This window comes from Parasteatoda tepidariorum, chromosome 5 (assembly GCF_982258835.1).
Source record: "Parasteatoda tepidariorum strain Cologne lab strain chromosome 5, Ptep-v5.0, whole genome shotgun sequence".
In the NCBI taxonomy this organism is placed as follows: domain Eukaryota; kingdom Metazoa; phylum Arthropoda; class Arachnida; order Araneae; family Theridiidae; genus Parasteatoda; species Parasteatoda tepidariorum.
Genome location: NC_141759.1, coordinates 63474246 through 63484380, shown reverse-complemented (window position 1 = coordinate 63484380; position 10135 = coordinate 63474246).

Below are 10135 nucleotides of genomic sequence, written 5' to 3'. Positions count from 1 at the left end.
AAAACTTTGTAAATGCACAAAAGAGATATTACGAACTGGCTGTTAGATACTGTGCACAGTAAAGAATTAGCCTGGGTAGCTGATTCCTTATCCTTCCATTCTGATATTTTTTGTAGTGTTTCGACGATAGGCTCGAAAAGTTCCACCACAGCGGTTACTGAGTCGTATCTTTCCATCCAACGGGTTGCACATAGCTGTTTAATTTTCTCCCTCTTAGAGCTGGTTTCCATCTCCTCTATTGCTGAAGATAGGACATACTATCTTTTTGGCGTATTTAAAAAATCGTATAATGTTTTAGTTGTCCCTAAGCAATTTCTAATGCCAGTTATTTCGCATGCATTTGATACAGCCAAATTGAGGCTATGAGCAGAGCAATGTACATAGAGTGCTGATGGGACAATACTTCTTACGTGGGCTTGTACGCAGAGCCGTTTTTAAGGATGGGCCAAGTGGGCCCTGGCCCAGGGCCCCGAGTTCTAATGGGGCCCCCAAAAGTCTAAAATCGCATTGAATTAATTGTTTTTTTTTTTTTTTTTTTTTTTTTTTTTTTAATTCTAACTCATTTATTATTTATAACTTAAGAGGGACCCCAAACCCCACTTTTTTTTCTTTTTTTAAAGTTTTATTCAGAGCTGAGGCCCTCTGAAGCCCATATTATCCATATTATTTTCTTTCTTATATTGTCGGATTCTTTTCAAACTCTAATCTAATATCCCCACTTTCGTAGCTACCACCTACAGAGTTGTCAAATAGCCTTCTCACCTTACACTGTGAGAAAATGTATTTAGCTTCTTTATATTGCCACGGGGCTCTTTTTTCCTAATTTCGAAAATATCAGATATCCACAGAAACACCTTTTTGTCTGATTTCTGCTCATAAATTTCTAGGAAGAAAAATTTCTTGGGCTGTAAATAGGGGGAGAGTCTTCTTAGAATTCCTTTGGGTCACTCTGTCTTGAGATTTCCATAGTGCCTTTAAATTGGACCTCGTTCAATTCTAAATTTTCTTTCATAGAAAATTGTTTTCTAATTTATTATAAAAGCTTTTTTTCTTTTAATCATCCTAAATATTTCAACTAGCCTAATAGTTTTATTTACTTAATTTTTGCAGTTGATTTTATTTTGTTATTTTTCAAATTAATCGTAAGAGAATCCGTGAATTGGAAATTCTACATCAAATTTTCGTTGGATATTAAGAAGACATAAATCTTTCACGTTGGAGGTAAGCAAATGTTTTTATTATATCAATTTTGGTTGTGGTTAGGGAAAACGTGAAAGGTTTGCGCAGTTTTTTATATATACATTGTGAATTTTTTTGTTTATTTATTTAAATTTCGGGCCACTATTCAATTCCTTCTTTGACTGGCCTATCTGCCAAAATTCTTGATTTGGTCTGTTCTGGATGAAATTGAGATAACAAATGTAATTTTATTTTAATTTACTTACTGCTAATAGACAGAAACAACATAGGATTTTGTTTAATGGGGCATTGAAATCAAATGATCATCAGATAAACAAATGTTTAAGCACGAGAAAAAAACTTTTTAAAACTCCTGTATGACCAAATTTTCCATGTTTCCCCTAAATATGAAATATGTTTAATTTGCAATATTATATTTCGTACACAAAATTAATTTATTTAGTTAGCTTATGATTTTATTGCTTATTGATCATATTCGTTTCGATTTTTAACTCCTTGATTTTTGTTGTTATTATGTGTCTAAAGTTAATAAGGCTTCTCAATTTTTTTAATTAATGAGGCTTTTAAATTTCCAAATCAAAGTCGAAACAATTTCTTAAAATTGTAATTCGAAACTATATATGAAATTTTGACAGCTTTGTTTTTATTTTAAACATGTGCATTTAGTTTAATAATATAAAAATAAATAAAAAAATATAAATAAATGCTTGAATAAAATAAAAAACTTCGTTATCATATCATCTTTTCAACAATTTGAGTATTAATAAATTATTTAAAAATAAGCAATTTTCAGTTTAAAAGGTGAAAAAAAATTTGATTTGTTTAAAAGGTAACTATGTTCCATCATTCGATGATGTCAATTTATCCGATGATTCTCTTTTATTTTACTTTATTGTGTGATATATTTAATACTTTCATGTGATATGCTGCAGTTTTAAATGCCTAAAAGATGACTAAAATTGTCAATTCAAAAAAACAATTAATACTTTTGAACATGAATTTAAGTAACTCCATACGTTTTGTTTGGCTATCTCATTTTACATTATAGCAGTATTTAGAGCAGACAGTTGCTTGTCGTTGTGAATGATATAAGTAAAAGAAGCATACAAAAAAAAAATAATAATAATATTTCAGTTAATGCCCTCAATATTATATTTTTAAGTTTCTCGCAAAAATGTGTTTAAAAAATAATTGTCACAAACAAATCAATATTAAGTAAGAACGAAACAAAAATGATATCAAAATATGCTGAATCACTAGTGAGACAGGTGGGATGAAAGACATCGAAACCAATTTGATTGAATAGTAAAACTAGAAGGCGTTTCTAAAATCCGGAAATCAATCAGGTTTCAATATTTTTTAGTCACAAAATTTATCAGGGGCTATTCGTTAGATTTCAATATGTGTTATGTTTTTTCTTTGAATAAATACTAAACATTAACAAATATTTGTCTCTTAAAACCTTTCATTCTACACTGCTGGACAATTGCTAAGGACGGATAACACTATCAACCCTAGCAATCACAAAATGAAAGGAAGCAAAATGTGGAAAATTAGAATAAGTGCGGGATATAATAAGAAGAGGTATGCGTTTGCAAATTTTTTTCCCACGTCTGTTCATCACGTGATAGCGCTGATAAGAGCTTTAAAGGTTTTGACGCGTATGGAGAGTTGTTGTTTCAAGTCAAAGTTTTACAGGAAAGATTTAGTTGACGAACTTGAAATTTTCGGCATGTCTTCCCGATATCACTTAGATGATTTTAAACGTAGTCGAATTATTGGAGAGATCGAAGAAGGGCGAAAAATAACAGATGTTGCCAGGGAGTTCGACATCGCTCACAGCGTTGTTTCACGGCTGTGGAAATCATTTGAAACTACTGGAATGTGTAGTAGGCGGTACGGGGGAGGTCGTGTTGGAAGTACGACGCCTGCAGAAGACAGATATATCGTCCTATCAGCAAAATGGAACAGGCGCACCACAGCTCAGCAGGTGGCAAATCAGTTTCTTGCTGCCACAGAAAAGCAGATCTCCCGAAAAACTGTTGCCAGACGTTTGAGGGGAGGAGGACTATACGCCCGTAGACCTGTTGTGTGTGCCCCATTGACCAGTCAGCACCGTACTGCCCGTTTGCAAAGGCGTCGTGAGCATCACAATTGGACTGAACAGGACTGGACATGCGTACTATTCTAAGATGATAGTAGGTTCAGTCTGTCATCGGATTGTAGACGCCAACTGATCTGGCGCGAGAGTGGTACTGGTTATCGCCCAGAAAATATCCAGGAAAGGGACCGATATCCGACATGCAGTGTCATGGTGTGGGCTGGTATCATGATCAATGGCCGCACGCGCCTACATGTGGTTGCGAATGGAACTATGACGGGCCAACGATACATTGATGAAGTTCTACTTCCTCATGTTCCTCTTTTCCGTGGTGCTGTCGGTGATAAATTTGTTTTTATGGACGACAACGCAACATGCCATCGAACACTCGCTGTTCAGGATTGTCTAGACAGCGAGGGTATTCAACGCCTCGTATGACCATCACGTTCTCCAGATATAAACCCCATTGAAAATGTTTGGGATGCTTTGGGAAGGCAACTTGCTAGTCGAAACTATCCTCCGAAAAACAAAAAGAACACCCTCATCCGTGCACTGACAGAGGAATGGGCTAAATTGCCTCAACAGCTGCAGGATAATGTTGTGTAAAGTATGATAGGACGTGTAGAATGTTGCATTACACTCCACGGTGGACATATCCCGTACTGACACCTTTCTTCAAGTTGCCTGCTGACATTTAGATGCATTGTTCCATTTTTCCGTGCGCGGCATCAAATGAACATTTTTTTTCTTTCAAATGTTTCATAGCTTTAGTACTTTCCAGAACAATGAATATTCTTTATTCTAATGTCTGAACAGTGAGGCAACTAAATTTAATTCTACTAGGCCTCATGTCTTGCTTAATGTTATGCTACATTGCAATTTGTGATCCGTCCTTAGCAATTGTCCAGCAGTGTATAATAAAAATAATTATTCTAGAATTGTAATTCTAAAACTAATTGCTAACTGATATAAAGCTTTAGTGTGTTTCATTAATGGATTAAATGTCGTCTATCGGCGGAATCCCGACATTATGATTAAAGTTTATTAAGGAAATTACGAACATTATAACCTAAAAGCAGACTATTTTTAAAATATTTAATTGTAGGAATGTAGATTTTTCATCTTTTTATCATTATAATTCTTAAATAAGGTTTTATATTCGACAGTTAAATTTGCAGTCCTTGTGTTATATACAGTCTAGTTTTGAATTTATTTTTGGTGCATATACATAAGCTGAAAATGAATAAGATAAGCCGAATTATGGTTTACTTCGAAATGAACTGAAGATACTTGTTATAAACGTTAAAAATTGTAATTTGGAAAGCATTTTTCTAGAATGTCAGGTATCCAAACGACTTAATTTATTAAATTTAAAAAAAATATTAGAAAAATATCCGCAAGGCAGGTGTGTATATTTGGGGCTGTTGATTATGAAATCTAACACAAAACTGTGAGATCGTGGGTTCTATTCCATCTGATGACAGTCTTTAATTACTATTTATTAATACTGAAAAATGTTTTTTTATTTTTTTTAAGTATGCATGTTAAAAACTAATAATTTAACAATTAATTAAAAAACTAGAAGGCTCCGCTTCCTGTTCATTTTGCTCACTAACCCTCGTGGTTGCTTCTGCATTTATTGCAGTATAAGGGGAAAAACAGTTTATTTCCATTTCTTTTCTACAAAAATTATGATTGAATTACCATTTACATTTTGAAGATGACTAAATTTCGGCAAATCAATAAAATTGGTACCAATTAATAAAAATAGAAAATTAGCACCTGCCGCAGAGTTATTACTCAATGAAGATGGACTCAAGGAATAGAGCATTCTCCTCTGAATGAGGTGCACCGAGTTCGAATCCCAGTGATGGCTGGTCGATATGAATTTCACACCCAACTTTTACCGACCACAGTGCTGACGTGAAATATCCTCTGTGGTAGGCGGATCATGGGTTAGAGTCCCTTTACCGTCAGGCTAACCGTGGAAGGCAGTCGAGTTCTTCCTCTCTATGTACCGTAAATGCGGATTAGTCAAAACGTCCTCCATGAAGGCAAAAATTTCTTCCAATACTTGATCCTGGAGTTCTCTTGTATGATGGATTGGGTTCAAAATTACAAGGCTACGGAGCTGAACATTAGTAGTCGTAAACTCGAAATTGGGCGGGCTGTTCAATGACTGTTGTGAAATAAACTAATAACTTGGCCACGATAGCTTGGTTGGTAGGGCTATGGACTCCTGCTCTTGAGAATGTAAGTTCGAATTCAGCCGACCGAATAATACCCATGTATAAAATGGTGACTGGTGCATGTTAAATCTGTCAGGGTCATAAAGTCCTCCAAGTTCTTATGACAATTCAATACCTCTGGGAACTGATCCAGGAGTTTCCTTGTCTTCTGGATTGGTTTTAAAATTTCAAGGCTACGTAGTTAAACATTGGCTCAAAATTGAGTAAGTTTTTCAACGATTATAAAAAACGATTATAATCAAACTGTATTTTCTTGTATTCTTTCTAATTCCTAGCATATTTTCTACACGCCTTCATAATTTGATGTTTTTAAGTCTTACATATTTTGAGTTGCAAAGCAAATTGTATGTCTTACAGGAAATTGATTTTGATGATGTGATAGAAGATTCGCCTCTCAAAAAGCGCGAAAAGTATTGTTACCTTAAATTTTCGATAAAAATAATGTATATAAGTTTTTATAATAAATTTATATTTTTTTTACTCTTGAAATAAAATAATTTTTAAAAATTATTCAAAATTTTTTTCTCTAAATTTATTCATAAAGGGCCCCCAGATAATGACAGGCCCAGGGCCCCTATAAACATAAAAACGGCTCTGCTTGTACGCCATTAATTTTTCCACTCATTGATGCAGCACCATCGTACCCCTGTCCACGTAACTTTTTTATATCAACTTTCATAGACTGTAATTGGTCTAATATTGTTGTTGCTATTGCTTTTCCGGTTAAGTCATGCACCGGAATGAATTGCAAAAACTGTTCGGTGATGTTAAAATTTTCTTTAACGACATATCGAACGCATAACGATAATTGCTCTATACCTGCAATATCAGTTGTTTCATCTGCAAGAATGGAAAATCAAGTTGCATCATTAATCTTGCTGACTAGTTTTTGCAGGATTAAAATATTACAAACCTCAATAACTTCGTTCTGAAGTCGAGGGCTGGTATACTGAGCATTTTTTCTGCTTGACTCTAAAATGTTCTTAAGAGTCGAATCGTTCTTACTCCGGAAACGAAGCAATGCCCGAAAATTTCCGTCGTTCTCTTCACCTGGTTGTTCAGCAATTATTCCCGAATCCTTATGTCCTCTTAGAGCGAGACCTTGATTTCCACAAAATAAGATGGTTTCAATGATTGGAGTAATGTTTTTTTTTTATTTTCTAATTTTCTTCTGCTTGCTGCACTGTCAACTTGTTCATCCACAGGTTTCATCTTTCCAAGTAAAATATCGTTTAATGTCCCAGCAGTTTCGATCAATTTTTTGTGAGAAAGACATTTCTCGTGTTCAGAAAATCGCTCTACAGCATTTTTCCAGTTGTCAAATTTTACATTGCACAGTTGGCCTAAAGGTTGCTTTCCAGAACCGGCACCACTTGGGGCGAAAAGTACACAAAATTTGCAAAAAGCACCACCCTTAACCTCTGCAAGCCATTTCCAGCGATAAAGCCATTTGTATTGAAATTTCAATTTTCTTTTTCAGGAAAAACAAATGCTGCATTGGGTTCCCAAACATTTTTAAGTATATCCAGTTTTTTATCCTCGCATGTATTATCTTCTGAAAAAAGTCCAGTGTCATATTGGTGGGAAGTAACACTTTGAGGGCCGCTTTCACATTCATCAGATTCTGTTACACTAGAAACGTTTTCTTCAACGGAAGTATCACATTTCTGTTCAACAGAAAAACTTACATTGGTACTAGATGCTGTCACCTCACTAATTTAATTTTTTATGATAAAAATCATAACTCTTACCTGCTTTATAAATCGGGAGAATTCCAAAATGAAATGTTCATATATCTTCCTTGCTTAAGTATTAATTTGCGGTCTCTTACGTCCATACTATATTTTTTTGTAAGAATTCTAAAAACCCATTTAATTTTATGGAATCATTCTGTATAGATTATTTTTCAAACATTTCATTCTATTAAAAAAAATAATTAAGTTTTATTTGATATTTCTTTTCAGTTTAACACAGTGGTTTATTATTCTAATGAGGCCTTGAGAAATTTTCTCCACTTTGTGAAATACTGTTCATATTAATAACATGCAAAAAAAAAAAAAAAAAAAAGGTAAATAAAAATTCAGCGGCGGTGCGAACGAAACCTGTTTAGCAAGTTTTTCGTGAGTAATTGCATTTTATCAACCAGGTTCTTATTGGTATCTCTGAAATTGCATGCGTTAATCTTTTGCACATACTGCCAACTGTCCCCTATGGTGCTTAATAACTGACTAGAGAAGAGCAGTGAGAGGTGCACAGATTTTTAAAGGACTTAACCGAAGGATCAATTAATGATTAATCAAAGACTCAATCAAAAACTAATTATACAGAAATGGTATATGTTTATGGAAAGAAATGTTTATCACATTAAGTTGTGTACGGTTAAAAAAAAATTTTTGCGAGGCAATTGCGAAATTCATGAGGAACTTCGAAGCAAGCGCCCTGTTTTGATTGTAACAAAATTAGCTGAAAAGCAGGAGGAAGATTTGATTTGAGTTTATCGAAGTGTGACAGTAGGCTGCACCAAAAATTCTGCGCACGTTGGTTCTTCCAGCAACTAACCATGAAACACAAGAACAATCTAATCCTTGCAACATTACTTACTTACTAAATAGTTGACACCCATACTTGGCTATTGAACAGTTTGGTGACGTTCTGGAAATTGTAGTTGGGCTTCTTTGTAGAAATTATTGGTATAGCTCCGATTGTGGTTCAGGGCAGTTAATGCTTGTAGGAGTTCAGCAATCATAATTTGTTCTAGCAACATTTGCTTCAGAATCTACTGCAGATGGGGACACATATAATTAGAATTATCACTAGTGATAAATCTTGGGTGCATATCTGCTCCAACTTGATACTAAATTTGCCTCAATACAATGGAAGCATCATTTTTTACCTTTCAGCACAAAACTTAACGTTACACTCTCAACTATCTAGTTAAGGTAATACTTGCAGTGTCTTGGCTTTGCCAAGATGCGATACTAACAGCTTTCCAGCTTAATACAAAATTTGACGCTCGCAAGACAACTTTTTTTAAAAGATCAGATAAAAAATCAATCTTTAAATTAACAAATTTAAATTATAGACATTAGGTTAATTGAAGTGTTAGAGTTTATGTCGAGAAAATATAATATTTACGTTGAAGTTAAGAGTTTAAAAAAATAAACTTAAGCAATAAATGTTGTGAGAGACCATATTGTATCTACATCTTCTCTTGAAACAAAATCTATTTCTCCAGAAGAAGCAAAATTAGAAACAATTTTTTTTTTTTAGAAATTAAGTTTTTTTTTTACATAGTATACATATTTAAAACAATACACACTATACCTACTAATAGGTGTAAGGGGCCGTTCAAAAAATACGTACATCCCGAAGGGGGGAGAGGGGGTTTGCTTTTTTGTACGATGGGGAGGTATTATACAAAGTACGTACATTATAAGCATACACAATCTAAATTTGACTTTTTCCTACACACTTCTTAAATAAATATTTAATTTTATTTAAAACGTAATTATTTCAATTTTTATGAAAAAGGGGGGGTAGACTAATAAAATGTACGTACTCTAGGGGGGGGATTAAGACCTTATGTACGGTAATGTACGAAGGGGGGGAGGGGTTTAAAATTTCTCTATTTTTGTGTACGTACTTTTTGAACGGCCCCTAAGAATGTTGTTGCAGCTCATTTACGTCTCACTAGAGCTGCACAATGGGCTATTGGCAATGGTCTAGGAAACATTTCTGAGGATGACATGCCATCATAATTTTGATCCTTTGGAGAGGGGATGGCACCCCCGCTTCGATAGCCGGACGATCTGCACGCGAAGTCGAGCATTTTACGGTAGAACAGTTTAACGAGAACCAATACCGCACACCCTCGGTCCCTATGCAGACTGATCCAAGTGGTCACCCACACGCACACTGGTCGCAGAAAGTGATGCTTGACTTCGGTAATCTGCTGGGAACCGTATCTTAATGATCACTCAACTGCAGGACAGGTGTAAAAATAAAAACATGATAAAAGTTGGTAAAAAAAAGATAATTTTAATTTTGATAATTTTTTTTCAATGAAATTTTACATACAAATTTTTGCAATATAATGTTACAATTGAAAATTTAATAGAAATAGATTTTATGTTTGTTTGTTGTTTATGTTAAGTTTTGTTACATAAATATTTGAATAATTAAATTAGGAAAAAAACAACCTATAAACCCAAATTAAGCAAAAACCAATCATGGATACATCAATCCTTCTGATTTTAAACAATATGCTACTAAAAAGATAATGAAATTAAACTGTGATAGCACTCTAGTTGACTAACTTTGATTTTACGCCAATAAACAAAATGTTAGAAATTTATTAAAAAGGTAGGTAGTTCTTTTTTGGTTGGTAGCTTACAGAAGGACTTAAAAATGGTAAGGAAGCTCAGGATCTTTGTAAGTTTGGTGACCACTGGTCCATATGATGACACTTAATTCTTTTATAGAGTTATGAAATAAAAAAAATAAAGCATCTTAAACTTTTATAACAACTTGCCCCTAACAAAATTAGCAGCCTAAAACATGTAAACTTAAAATAATAGAAGCAGGG